The sequence below is a fragment of the Narcine bancroftii genome, chromosome 4 (genome assembly GCF_036971445.1).
Source record: "Narcine bancroftii isolate sNarBan1 chromosome 4, sNarBan1.hap1, whole genome shotgun sequence".
Taxonomy (NCBI): Eukaryota; Metazoa; Chordata; class Chondrichthyes; order Torpediniformes; family Narcinidae; genus Narcine; species Narcine bancroftii.
Window position 1 is genome coordinate 82,277,165 of NC_091472.1, and position 14,899 is coordinate 82,292,063.

The following is a 14,899-nucleotide window of genomic DNA, read 5'->3' on the forward strand; positions in this document are numbered from 1 at the left end:
TAACAAACAATGGATTCTGGTGGCTGGCCTCCCGAACTCCCAGGCAAAACAATTTCCAAAAAAGAAAAATTTAACACTTTTTTTCCCAAAGGATTAATAATAAACAAATACAAATACACAGGAAGACATAGTATCATAATTCAAATTTAAAGAATCAAATTTAAAATTTTCTCATTTTCATTCAATTTGCTTCAAAGTTAGTAATTTATTCAGTCATTTTTTTGCTGTTTCAATATCAGTAAAAAACTTATTTTGTCCATTTGGTATCATAATTTTTAAATTAGCTGGTTGACACAGCACAAATTGGTATCCTTTTTTCCAAAGGGTATTCTTCAATGGATTAAATTCCTTTCTACGCAGTATTAGTGCCAAACTTGTATATCAGGATAAAAAATATTTTTTCACCTTCAACTTCTTGTGGTTTTTCTTCTCCTTCCTTAACCTTTTTTTGCTGCAGCTCTTAATATTTTTTCACAATCATTAAATTTCATACATCTGATTAATATAGAGCATGGTTTTTGATTAATTCGTGAATGTGAATAAAGAGATCTTATATACTTTCTAAATTTCTATAATTGCTCCAATATTTTGTACTCCCAGGACATTTGGTTACCATTCTTGAAAGAAGCAGATGGGATTTAACCCCTCCACTCCCTCTTTGAGTCCCACTATTTCAACATTATTATGTCTAGTAAAATTTATCTTTTCCAATATTTTTGCTTTTACTGTAGCCCATTCATTTAATTCTTTTTTCGACTTTAACCACTCTTTTCGTAGTTTCATCCACTTCTGTTACTCTTTAATTTAAAATCCCAATTTCTGTTTCTAGTGTGGTCATTATTTTAAAAATATGATCCAGTTTCTTATTAATATTCTGATCTTTCGATAAAAGTACTTTCATTATATCTTCATTAGTATATTTCCTTTTAGTTTGTACTTTAACTTTTTTAACGACTCATTGGTTTAAAATTTGCCAGTTCATCCTCTTCTTCTGTACTTTGATCAGTCTCCGAATTGCCATTTTGAGAGAGAGCTCCTTCTTCCAGTTCTCCTTCACTGTGTGCATGCCCAGTCTCCTCTTCTACCATAAACATCTCTTGATTCCAATGCTGAAAACATTGCATTATTGCTCATCATCGCATTGTCTGCATGGGAGGCAGAACAAATCACAACCCCTGGCTTCTTCTTGTAAGTAGGCCCTTTTCCATTGAAAAACTGTTCTTCTCGTTGGGAGCTCAAATTGTTAATTTTTTTTCGGCATCTTCACTATAAAAATATTCTTTCTTTTCTTCCTGTTTAAATTACTGTAAATTATTTTATTTTCCTTTTGTTTTATAATTACCCAGGAGGCTGCCTCCTTCCTTCACTACATCAGGTGATATCCCCGTCCTTTTCCATTGTTAAATTTAGATTATAAGATAATTGCAAAAGTTTTAGCTAACAGATAGACAAAATTCTTACCAAAGTTGATAAATATGGATCAGAAAGGATTTGTAAAAAAAGAGACAATCTGTGGATAATGTAACTAGATTACATGTAGCTAGATTACTTAGTATAATACATCTAGCACAAAAGAGGGGAAATCTAAGTGTAGCAGTGGCTTTAGATGTAGAAAAAGCATTTGATAGATTAGAATGGGACTTTTTGTTTAAGGTATTTGAAAGATTTTGGATGGGACAGGTATTTGCAAATTGGGTTAGAGGCTTATATAATGAACCTAAGGCTAAAGCCATAACAAATGGGTTGGTCTTAGCACAGTTTCTGTTAACTAGATCTAATAAACAAGGATGTCCATTATCACCTGCTCTATTTATTTTAGTGATAGAAGCACTTGCAGAATTGATTCGATCTGATCCTGATATTAAAGGATTTAAGGTTAATCAAGAGGAATATAAAATTAATTTATTTGCTGAGGATGTTTTGATCTACTTGACAGAACCAGTAGGTTAGTTATGTAAATTATACTTAAGACTGGAGGAATATGGGAAAGTATCGGGTTACAAAGTAAATTGAGATAAAATTGAAATTATGTCCCTTACTATATGGGATTACACTCAGTGCCAACAAGATACGTAATTTAAATGGCCGATGAATGGAATAAAATATTTAGGGGTAGGGTAGATAATAAATGAAATATTTTATATACATTGAATTACTTTAAGAAAATTGGAGAAGATTTGAACAAGTGGAAGATACTGACAATAACATTATTGGGTATGGTTAAATGTGTTAAAATGAATATATTTCATTGAATGCATCAATTATTTTAAATATGACCAATAACTATAGCACAAAAGTTTTTTCAAGAATTAAATAAATATGTAAGAAACTTTCTTTGGAAGGGTAAGATGTCAAGAGTTTCTTTAGATAAACTGAAATGGAAATTTTGAGTTAGGAGGTTTACAGTTACTTGCTTCATTTTATTTTTTGATGAGGGAGAAAAGCCAGCATGGATTAAAATAGAAATTGATAAAATAGGAAAGAGAATATATCTATATATAGATATATATCTCTATCTCTCTATCTATCTATCTATAGATAAATAAAATGGGAATCGAAATGTGTTTACATTGAAGAGAATCTCATTTGTTACATGATGGTTATATTCCCTCCCCTCCCTATCCCAATCCCCACCCCTCCCCTTATAAAGAAGAATATATAAGATGTATGTAGATAATGTTATATATAATGGAAGAAATTTTAATAAGTAGTAAAAAAAGAAACAGTATAGAATGTTTGATTGCCTGGAGTATTGCATTCCAACACATTGGAATTAAACAGATCTTGTATAGTCATTTAATTTTAAGAAGGTTAACACAGGACTAAAGATGCTACAAGAACATTTCCACATATTTATACCTAATATTTGCAAAAATACAAGTTATTTATTTCTCAAATTATATATGATTTTCTCTAAAGCAATACAGCTTTGTATTTTTGCATTCCATCTTCCCATTTCTAAATGTGAATCCAATTTCCAAGTCACTGCAATTTCCTCAGTACTGCTAATGCTATTAACAATTTTCAATTGATAAATTGATCATTTCAATTCAAGTCTTGTTCTTTCTACATTCCCCAATAAGAATAGATCTTGGTTTAATGGAAATACTGTACCTGTAACTTGTTCTAAAAACTTTCCTAAATATGCCCAAAAAGGTTGTACCTTAGAACATGACCAAGACGAATGTGGGGAAAAAAAAGTACCTATTTCATTCTATTCAATTTTTGTGGTGAAAAATATAATTGATACAAGAAATTATACTGAACCAATCTGTATCTTACATTAATAGTATTTGTCATACTATCTTAACAGAGATCAGGCCATCTTTTCTCATCAATTGTAATATTCAAGTCCGTCTCCCATTTCCATCTAGATTTATGCAGTCCTTGTTTAATAGTTTCTTTTTGCAGTAAAAGATATATAGCTGATGTAAATTTTGTAGTATTTCCTCTCCTAATGAGAGTTTCCACCTCACTACAAATAGGTAATTGCATCTTTGGACCTAATTTTTCCCTAAAGAATCCTCTCCATTGAAAATAACAAAATAAAGTATTATTAGGTATTCCATATTTGGTCCTCGTTTGTTCAAATGCTATCAATTAGTCTTATTCATAACTATCTTCATTATTTCTAATATGCTTATTGGACCAAATGATTAGAAATTGATTATTCTTTTGAAAAAAGTACGTTAATTTTGAATCAAAGACATTTTGGGTGATATACTTCCTTTTGTTCCATTTTGGAAGCTCCTTTGTTGAAACATTTGATTAATATCTGGAATAAGGTAAGCAAAATTAGAATGAGGGAGGTTCGAGCATGTGCATGTGGACATCGTCGGCCAACTACCCGCCTTGAGAGGAGCAAAGTACCTAATTACAAAGGTGGACAGGTTCACAAGGTGGCCAGAAGCCGCCCCAATCACCAACATGATGGCAGAGATGTGCACCAGTACACTGATCATAACCTGGGTGGCGAGGTTCAGGGTCCCCATCCACATCACTTATGAGAGAGGGGAAAAGTTCACCTCTGCTCTAATGGTTAGTGGCAGCCACTAGGAATCCAGCTTCACTAGATGACTGCCTACCACCCTCAATCGAACAGCCTGGTAGAATGTTTCCACAGGCACTTGAAGTCAGCCCTGATGGCCTGTCTCCAAGGACCCAACTGGGTAGACGAACTCCCCTGGGTGCTACTGGGCATTCGCACAGCCCCCAAGGAAGACCTGGCAGTGTCATCCGCCGAACTAGTTTATGGTGCACCTCTCACAGCTCCTGGCGAATTCTTACCCGCACCCAGTGGCCAAGAGGATACACCAACAGAGGTCCTGACCAGACTTCAGAAGAGACTCGGAACACTGGCTCCAGTGCCGACGTCCCACCACAGGTCAAGGTCCTCCTTCGTACTCAAAGACCTGCAGCAGAGCGAGTACATGGTCATCCATCGAGGAGTGCATAGACCACTCCTGCAGTGGCTGTATTAAGGATCCTTCAAAGTGGTACATCATAACGGGGCAACTTGTGTTTTGAATGTGAGGGGCAAGGAGGAGACATTTACCATAGACTTCCTCAACCTGGCACACTTGAACATTGAGCACCCAGTCATGGTCCCACCAGTCAAGAGGCGAGGGTGGCCACAGAGTATGGTTTCAGTGCTTTCTTTTGCTGGTTCTGGGGGTAGGGGGTGTCATGTTGCGGCTCACCCACGCGGCAGGCATACTGGAGCCAGCAGTTGCGGTTGAGTCCACAGTCAGAGACCTACTCAGGAGCTCTCAGAGCAGGGCAAAACAATGGACAGGAAGTTGACCTTATTTCCACAAGCGCTGGGACCAGCATGGACCTTTTAAGTGTATGAGTTTGAATCAGTTGGTTTGAAACTACTCAACTCAGTGTGTTTCTTCCACTTGCAGTGGCCGATAGCCACAATAGTACATTTCTGGCTTTGGTTGGCAAATTGTGTGTGACATATCAACAACCACTCTAACCTAATGGAATTGTACTGCTATCAAATATAATGAATGTCTGCTAAACTACAAAGATCATTAATTATATTGGTATGCAGGTCAGGTCTGTGATAAATTTGTGTACTTAGGAAATAGCTTCTGCAACAAAATAAATGAAAGATTGTGCAGATTCAGAATTTGTCTTCACCAGATAACTATACAATGAATGCGATTTAGAGGGGTATCTAGAACAACAGTAAGATCTGAGCTCTGGCCTTGCAGATGTGTTTTTGAGTTGGTAATCTGACAGTTAGGACTGAAGGAAATGAATTCTGTACATCGGCATCGTAACAGAAAGATAAATTTGAATTAATGCTTTGAATTGTATTAATATAAATCTATAGATGAAAACAATCAAGTCTTTATCTACTTTAAAGCTGCTCTTTAAGGTGAGGAGTTGCATTTCTATATGCTTCAAAATTTTTGGAAAAGGTAACATATAATTCTATTCCATGTATCTTTTAATATCTTCTACCATTTTAATTGTAGTTTGTGCAAATTTGAGAATCTGACATAATCTTTTGAATATTTTACATATCCATTAAGCTAGCAGTGCCATCCAGTACATGAAAAGTTTTTAAAAAAATACTTGAAATGAATAAAGAGAAACCAATAACTTCAGAAATATGCAGTTAATAAATAATGTTAAATTCTGGAATTTCTCATATCATCTAATTATTTCTCAGGTGTATATTTGCTCTGAATCTTGCAACATTAAAGAGGGAGGGAGAGGCGTAATGCAGCCTAGTGTCTATGCCAGCTTTTCAGAAAACATCATATTATTTCCATTGTGGCCATTCTTTCTACAGCCCCATATCAATTCATTTTACCACCTTAGGAACCAATTTTCTATTCAAAGTTACTATTGAATCTGTTTCTGCTGTCCTTCTGAGTATTATATTCTAGATGTCAACAGCTCATCATTTAAAAAAGCTCTCATTCATTTTTTTGTGCGATTTATTTAAAATCGTATCTTCTGGATCCAAACACAGGCAGCCAGTTTCCAGGAGAAGTAGCTTTTGCATAAACATTGCATTGTAGTTAGGAGTAAAGCAAATCTTTACTTTTAAAATAGTATTTATTATATTGGAATCTCAAACTAAACATGCCATTCAACTCTGCTTTGTTTATGAAAAAAAGTTTACAAGGGCCATGCAAGTATCATTTAGACCAGATGGACGAAGGGAACACCAGCCCATGGTAATGGAAAATTGTGTAACTTTTAATTTCTGTGCATTTAATATTTAAATCAGCTCTGGATTGTTTCAAGCTTCCAAAAGGTCTGATGGAAAATAATAATTGAATCAATCTTTCAATTGATGGAGTCCAGACCTTACAGATCTGAGCCAAGTGTCCTGGTTCCACAGCTGTCCACCAGAACAGATAATATTTTGATGATATGCTGAGAGATTCAGGGAATAATTTTCATCACATATCTTAACACTAACTAGATGCAGACTTGTATGTTAATAATATTACATTAAAAATGTCAATCCAGATGTTTGTGACAGCCTTACTTCAAACCAAACAGGAAGTGCAGGGAAATAATTACTATATCCCATATAATGAATTCATTGAAATGCCATGTTCTGCTCAAATTGAATAGATTCACTTTTAAGAACTAAAAAAGTTTAAATTATTGGATTTTTTTGAAAAAAGATTATTTGGTATGCTCACTCGACTTCAGAGAAGTACTTCACTAATGAAGTCCATCGACATTAATTGAACGACATCTAATCTTTGTTTCCAGCTGACAGTGATGTTCTTCCAAACTAATGGAAGCAATTAAATTGAAGGAATAGAACTAAATGTACACTGGCTCTAATTCATGTTATTTTCAACAAAAAAAAAATGTGGTCTACAAAATGAAATATTTCCTCCAAGAACACCTTGTTCTGGGGAGAATGGAAAATATTTTCCTTCTCATAGTGATCAATTATCATTTCAACAGCTCACAGATGGCTGGATGAACCCTGTGAGATTTATTTTCTTAAATGTAGACCCCAGGGTGAAAATAAGTTTAAAATAGTGAAATTATTTTAATCTGTGCTAAGTTGCTTAATCTTAATAGGTTAAACTTAAAAAAAAAATGCCTGATATTTTAAGTGTGGTAACCTTTGAATATCCCCTTCTCTTACTTTCAGAGTTTGACTTTTATCACATTGATGTCCACAACTAACTGAAATATACTTCTTACAGTCCTTCCAAGAACTTCCCCCACCACCCGCCATCGTTCCCAGACTCTCCATTGTATACCTAACTGGTGGAAGCAATATATAGCTATTAGCACTGTCTGTATGAACGTACTATATGGGATGGCCCACCCTCTGCATGTGTGACTCCTCCCCTCAGAATCCCCAGAAAGGCTGTTACTCCCAAATTCCTCCATCAGTACCTGCCTTGGAACCGGGCATTAACATGTGAGATCTGCTGATGTCTTGTGATGATTAAAGCCTATTAATCACAATTCTTAGTCTAACATGGTTAATCGTTAGCACTACACTAACATTATCCATGGTGAGAAACAGTGAGTGTTTCGAGTTGGAACCCTTTACAGACACTTGGCAAGCACCTATGCTCTGTGGGTCAAAACTGAAGCTTTCCACAGCCACCATTTTAGCTCCCTCAACCATTCCTACAAATAACATTTTTGTCCTTGGCTGCCATTGTCAGGACAAGGCTATTCATAAACTGGAAGAATAACACATCATATCCCTCCTGGACAGCCTTAAACCTAAAGTGAAACATAAAAATTGAAGTAAAAACAATGTTGGAGAAATCAGCAGATCAAACAGTGCACTTCATATACCAAAGATAAAGATAATATATTACCAACGTTTCAGGCAAGAGCCCTTCATCGAAGTAGGGGAAAATATCAGCTGTCTGAACAATAGGTAAGGGGGAGAAGTGGGGTGAGGAGCACGGTCCCAAAGGCAGGAGGTAATAAGTGGAGAAAGGAAAGGGCATAGCAGCAAGCAGAGGGAGGAAGGGTAGCTTGGTGAATATAGAGGGAAGCGGGTGGAGAGCTGAGGATAAGGGGAAGGAGAGAGAGGGAGAAAAGAGTAGGTTATCAGAAACCAGAGAAATCAAGGTTTATGCCATCCAGCTGCCAAGTGCCCAGAGGGAAAATCAAGTGTTGTTCCTCCAATATAGAATAGTGCATGAGGCCATGGACAGATATGTGAGTATGGGAGTGGGAAACAGAACTGAAATAGTTGGCCAATGGGAGATCCCTGTTTACTGATATGGACAGAGCGAAGTTACTCAGCAACGCAATCTCCCAGTCTGCGCCCAGTCTCTCCGATGTAGAGAAGGCCACAAAAGGAGCACGGGGTGCAGTAGATCACTCCTGTGAATACACAAGTGAAGTGTTGCTTCACTTGAAAGGCCTGTTTGGGATCCTGAACTGTGGTGAGGGAGGAGGTGTGGGTGCAAGTGTTGCCTTTACTCTGGCCACAATGAAAGGTGGAGGGGGTTGATAGGGAGGTTTGAATGGGCGAGGGAGTCACAGAAGGAACCATCCCTATGTAAGGCAGAGAGGGGAAGATGTGTCTAGTAGTGGGATCATGATGTAAGTGCCGGAAATTATGGAGGATAATGTGTTTGATGCAGAAGCTGTTGGAGTGGTAGCCAAGGACAAGGCGAATCCTGTGTTTGTTGCATCTGTGGGCAGAAGGAGCCAGGGCAGAAATGTAGGAGATGCAGGTGAGGGCTAAGTTGATGGTGGTGGAGGGGAAGACACATTTGTAGAAAAAGGTGGACATTTCAGGTGATGTGGAATGGAAAACTTCATCTTGGGAGAAATTGCGAGAAGGGAATAGAATCCTTGCAGGGGACAGTGTGAGAAAGTGTAGTTGTGGGAGTGCGGGGATGGGAGATAATGAGGTTGGAGGCCATGGGAGGAGGTGTCTGACAGCTGTCGTTTTCCCATAGCAATGTAGAGGTCAGTGCATCAGACCACAACAGCACTATCCTTGTCTGCAGGTTTGAATGATGAGGTTGGGATTGTTGCAGAGAGAGTGGAGGGCAGCACATTAGGAGAAGATGAAATCAGAATAAGAGAGGGGTGTGGTGATGTTGAGATGGTTGATGTCTCAGCAGCAAATGGAAATAAAAAGATCCAGAGCAGGCAACTGGCCAGGATGAGGTGTCCAAGAGGAGGAATAAGACTTAAAGCAGAAGGGGTCCTGGGTGGTTGTGTAAGTAGGCCTGAAGACGGAGGCAATGGAAGAAGAGCTTAGCATCACAGCATGCATAGAACTCATTAAGGTGTGCATGGAGGGGGATGAATGCAAGGCCTCTGCTGAAGACCAAATGCTCTGTCTCGGAGAGAAGGTCAGAGGGCCAACTGGTAAAGTCCAACCCTGACACCATAAACATTTTTTCTAATTTAAGGTAACTCCTCACCCACATTGGATTCCAATGTTTACATCTTTACCTACTGTACTCATTTTTTTTCTCTAACTTTTACTCCCCCCATCCCACTTCCTAATTGTTTCTCCTCCCATCTCCCGCACTTTTTTTGTCCTATAATCTCTGACCCTTCCCCCACTTTTGTGTAATTTCATCTGTTTATCTTGGTCTTGATAAGGGGTTTTGACTCAAAATATTGACTGACCCATTTCTACTGATGTTGTCCCCAAGGACCCGATTTCCTCCAGAATTTCCTTATCTGCTCAAAATTCCAGCATCGACGTCTTCTGTTTCTCCTTTTATGTCTTACCAGTTTTGCTACTTTCCATACCAAAGCATTTGCAATATCCATTCTGAACGGACCGAAGTCTAGAGCAGGTTTCTTAATTACTGCCACCTCTTTTCTTTCTAAGAAAGAAAATACAAATTATGGCAATTTTGTGAAATCAGAGAATAATATTTTCCAGGCTTGTTCCATTTTGGGACATGATAGTGTTATCTAATGGAGTAAAATGATCTCCCAACTGAACTAGAATGGCGCAATTATTTGGCCATTTGTATTGTTTATCACGTTGTCACATCCCTGGCCGAATCATGCCTTTAACAATTAGCTAAACCACTGTCAAACCACAAAGCAGTGGAAAAACTATGGCAGTAAATAAGTAGAATGCCACCAAAGAATCAGAGTTTGGAAAGGGAAAAAGACAGGAAGATAAACCCACTCAGCAAGTCAAGCAGCATCAATGGGAGAAAAAGAATGGTCAATATTTCAAGCCCAAGCCCTTTATTGAGACCAAAAGATGTGCAATACTGGAAGAGATGTTTGTTGTGAGTGCAGCCAGGAGAGTACAAAATCAACAGCTCTGACACGTCCAGAGTCAAGGAATCACGTGAACGGAGGGATTAGGTATGGACGGCAGATTTCCTGCACTGAAAGATGCAAGTGAACCAGATGGATTTGTTTCATTGTTGCTATTATAGAGACCAGGCTTCAAATCCTTATTTGTAACTTATTTCTACTATATTAAGTTCCCAGATTACAAACTTGTGTCTAAGGATCAAGGATCTAGAATTTTAGCTGTCGCTCTATTAACTTAGAACCATAGAACACCACAGCACAGAAACAGGCCCCTTTGGCCCTTCTAGTCTGTGCTGAACCTTTTTTTCTGCCTAGTCTCTCTGACCAGCACCTAGTCCATAGGCCTCCATGCCTCTCCCATCCATGGGCCTGTCCAAATTCTTCTTTCTTTTAATAATATGCTTATTGAATTTTTACAAGGATAAACAAAGCATATACAGAAAATTTGTGAAGTACACAACATAGATGTCAAGAATTGAAGAACACAACAAGATTGTCAAATTTATACAAGCAAAACTTATGAGTTTCTCCCAAAACGCCCCTCAACTCTTTGGCCCTATCTATACACCAGAATTTTATATTTAAAGTATGTTTCATTCCTGGAGTCAAACAATAAATTGCTGGAAGTTGGGTTTTATATTTAAAGAAGAGAACATAAAAGTAGGAAAAGAGAAAAAAAAAGAAAAATATATTCCTTAGTTTAACTAAGGTTCTGAAAATAATTCGGGAAAGGTCCCCACACCGTTGTTTGCATTACTAACTGAATAGTGATTTTTTTTAGATTTAAACACAATATCCCTCAGCCACTGAGCATGGTTAGGTGGGGCAGGATCCCTCCATCTTATTAATATCGCACGTCTAGCCAAAGAGAGACGAAGGATAAAGTACAACATTTTATTGGAGTTAAATGAACATCATCTTCTCCAGTGGAACTAAAAAGGGCAACCAAAGGATTAGGTTCCAGATTTAAATTAAGAATTAGGGATTAGGTTTGAAACACATCCCTCCAGTATTTTTTGAGGCTAGGACACATCCAGAACATGTGAATAAGGGAAGCTTCACCTCTCTTAGATTTCTCACAACAAGAATCCACATTTGAATAAATATGAGATGAGATCATTTGACTTTGGACATATGAGCCATATTGTACCAGACAATGAAGGGCACAGAGAGAAGAAGAATTAACCAACTTAAAAATTGAATCCCAAACCTCATCCAACAGTGAAAGGTTTAAATCTTGTTCCCAGTCAATTTTGATTTTATCAAGAGGGGCATGTCTTAAACCTGCCAACTTATCACAGGTAACAGTTATTAAACCATTATGTGAGGGTTAGGACGTAGGAACCTAACCCTCCTGGTAAACTAATAAGAAAGTACCAAATCATTGTTTTAAACTAATTAAAACCTTTAAAGTACATTTAAATAGTGAAACAACATTTTAAAAATGCCTCAAAAGAAAGAAAAAACTGTTGTAGTCCTACCTGGAATCTGATGTGAAGGGAAGACCAGAAGAGATCGGAGGACTGCCTCAAGCTTGAAGCAGGGAGCTAGCATTTGAGCTGCTCCCTGGGTGAGGGACCATCTACTGACATTGCTCTCCTGCAGCAACAGAGAGATGGCGTCAGGACGAACCTAGAAGTGAGTTGCACATGCGTAAAAAGCAGAGGCCTCAGCGACACCATCAGAGGAGGAAGAGTCAGGCTTACAAGGGATTAGCAGCAAAGAGGAAGACCAGCAACAAGAAAAAAAGACACTTAAAGAAACCGACTTTTAAAAGTTAAAACAAACATAAAGTAGAAGAAATAACCAACATAGATTTACTGATAAGAGAATTCCATGGAATGAAAAGGGAGATCAAAGGGGAAATAAAGTTTTGGAGGCAGTTAATAAAATGATGAAAAAATAAAGAAAATGCAGGAACAAATGCACCATGTTGATGATAGACTGAGAAGAATAGAAGACACTACTACAGTTTTAACTATGGAAAATCAAAAGCTCCAGCAAAAAATCGATATATTGGAGAATTTTAGTAGAAGAAATAATATTAAAATAGTGGGTCTTAAAGGAGTGGAGGAACAAGACCCAATTGGCTTTTTTCAGAAATGGATTCCTGAAGTGTTGGGAAGTGAGCATTTTTACCACTCTATTGAGATTGAAAGAGCACACAGAGACCTTAGAGGAAAACCACTTCCAAATCAGAAGCCGCATTCTCTGCTAATTAAGTTTCTTCAATATCAAGTTAGAGAGAAAATTTTGACTTTGGTGACAGAATGGGCAAGAGTAAGAAAAGGCCCGCTTGAGTATGAAGGGGGTAAAGTTCTGTTCTATCCTGATATGAGTGCAGATTACTGAAAAGAAGAAAATAATTTAATTCTGTATTGTGTCACCCTGCATTTTTGAATATTTTTCTGCCTGGAGGTGATAATAAGTTATTTTTGAGTTTTGTGCAAACAGAAGAGTTTGTTCAAGGTCTTCCAAGAGCTCCGGTGGATTGAAGAAGTAGATAATCATCTGGTCCCATTATGTTTTAGATGGACTAAATATATTTGTCAATTTTTGTGGGACTGAATAATTCAGAATAATATCTATTTATTTTTCTGTTCTTCAAAACATTTTTTTAATGTATGAGTTAATGATTAAAGATTAAAATGGTAAATGTACCAGGGAGGTTGGGGAGGGGAGTTGAGATTCTGACCCTCAATGGATCATGAGGGCATTTGTGACCATGGTTGCAACCTGTAAAATAGAGGTAGGAAGTGTTGTGTATGATTTAAACAACATTTGTTTGGGGGGTATTCTGTTTATATATAGTATTAAATGTCAGAATATACATTTTTAAATTGTAAACTTATTTTCCTTTTCTATTTGGATTGCTGGAGGAGCGCACCAATGCATTGGATATTGAGTGATGGAGTTGAGGGAGGAGGGTTCAAAGGTGGAGGTGGAGGACATAATGGTTTATTAAGATGAGTAATACAGTGAGATTCATAAATTTTAATGTTAATGGGTTAAACAGGATGGTGAAACGGTGAAGAGGAAGAGAGTACTGATACATTAAGAAAATGGTAGCTGACTTAGCTTTTTGCAAGAAACTCACCTTATTGAAAAAGAAAATTAAAAATGAAAAAGAGGTTGTGTTAGAATTAAATGAAGAGGTTGCCACATACCTAAGACTAGAGGTGTGGCAATTCTGATGAAAAAAAATCTTCCAATTAAAATCTAAAATATAGTAACAGATACAGGAAGATGTGTAATGGTACATTGTCAAATATATTCAGAATTATGGACTCTTTTGAATTTGTATGTACCTAATGTGAATGATAAATTTATACAAGAAACATTTAATTTAGCTGAGGCACATGAGAATATTTTAATAGAAGGAGATTTTAATTTTTTTAGATACATTTTTAGATAGATCTGCTAGAGAAATGATAAGAGGAAAGATTACATTGGTATTAATGAGAGATTTGCATTTAATAGTTGCATGGAGAAAATTTCATCCTAAAAGAGATTATTCTTTTTAATCAAGTAGGCATGATTCGTATTTTTAATTTCAGCACAAATGCAAGGAAGGATTTTAGAAGCAGAATATAAAGCAAGAATTTTGCCTGATGAAGAGAAATCGATTTACAGATGGAGATTGAATTCATTATTATTAAACAGAACAGACTTTTGTGATTTCATTAGAAGACAAATTCAATTATTCTGTGATACAAATTTGAACTCTGTGAATGATAAATTTGTAATATGGGATGCTTTAAAAGTATATTTTGAGATGCTGAATTTTACTTCTAAAATTAATAAGGAGTATATGAAAGAAATAGACCAATTAGAACCAGAAATAATGGCTTTGGAAAAATATCTTCAAAGGAAAAGTTCTGAAGGTAATCATACAAAACCCCATTAATAAAAAGCTTCAATATAAAACATTACTAACCTATCGAACAGAAAAAGGAATTACAAGAACTTAACAGAGGTATTATGAGTTAGGCAAATGACCACATGAAATACTTGCGTGGCAATTAAAAGCAGAACAGGTTTCAAGAAATAAATGATTCTTTTAAGAGTTTTTATTCTAAATTATATAGCTCAGTCTTTAAAAGATGAAAATAAAATAGATAGATATCCATCTCAGAAAAATCTATCTAGATTGAGTATTGAAGAGCAAATAGATTCAAGTTCTCATTATACACAGATAGAGAGGAAGGAGGAAAAGTAATAAATGTCTGGGAGAAGATGGTTTTCTGTCTATTTTTATAAGAATTTAAATAGTTATGAATTCCTACTGTTATGAAAATGTTACATCAAACATCAACACCTCACACTCTCCCAGAATCTTTATCAACAGCAATAATTACTGTCAAACCAAAAAAAAAGGGACCCTTTAAAACAGTGGTTCTCAACCTTTTTTTTTCCACTCACATATCACTTTATGTAATCCCTATGCCATAGGTGTTCTGTGATTAGTAAGGGATTGCACCTAAATGACTCGTTGTGTGCACAATTTCATAACTCCAAAGGAAATGGACCAATGACAATTTTTCTCAAGCAAAATATTTCAGTAACAATTGGGTCTAGAGCAGTGATTCTCAACCTTCCCTTCCCATTCACATACCACCTTAAGCAA

The 14,899-nt window shown here is 36.6% G+C and overlaps 1 protein-coding gene and 1 long non-coding RNA gene across 3 annotated transcripts in view; one reads left to right on the forward strand and one right to left on the reverse strand.

Annotated features, from left to right (window-relative positions):
* aplf (aprataxin and PNKP like factor) overlaps positions 1-14,899 on the forward strand; it is a 146,776-nt gene that overhangs the window by 96,656 nt on the left and 35,221 nt on the right. The gene's annotated exons all lie outside the window — the stretch shown is intronic.
* Positions 11,754-14,899, reverse strand: part of LOC138760755 (uncharacterized) — a 42,614-nt gene continuing 39,468 nt past the window's right edge. Inside the window, exon 3 of the long non-coding RNA XR_011355852.1 lies at positions 11,754-11,871. This is a non-coding gene — a long non-coding RNA (uncharacterized lncRNA). The remainder of the gene's footprint in view (positions 11,872-14,899) is intronic.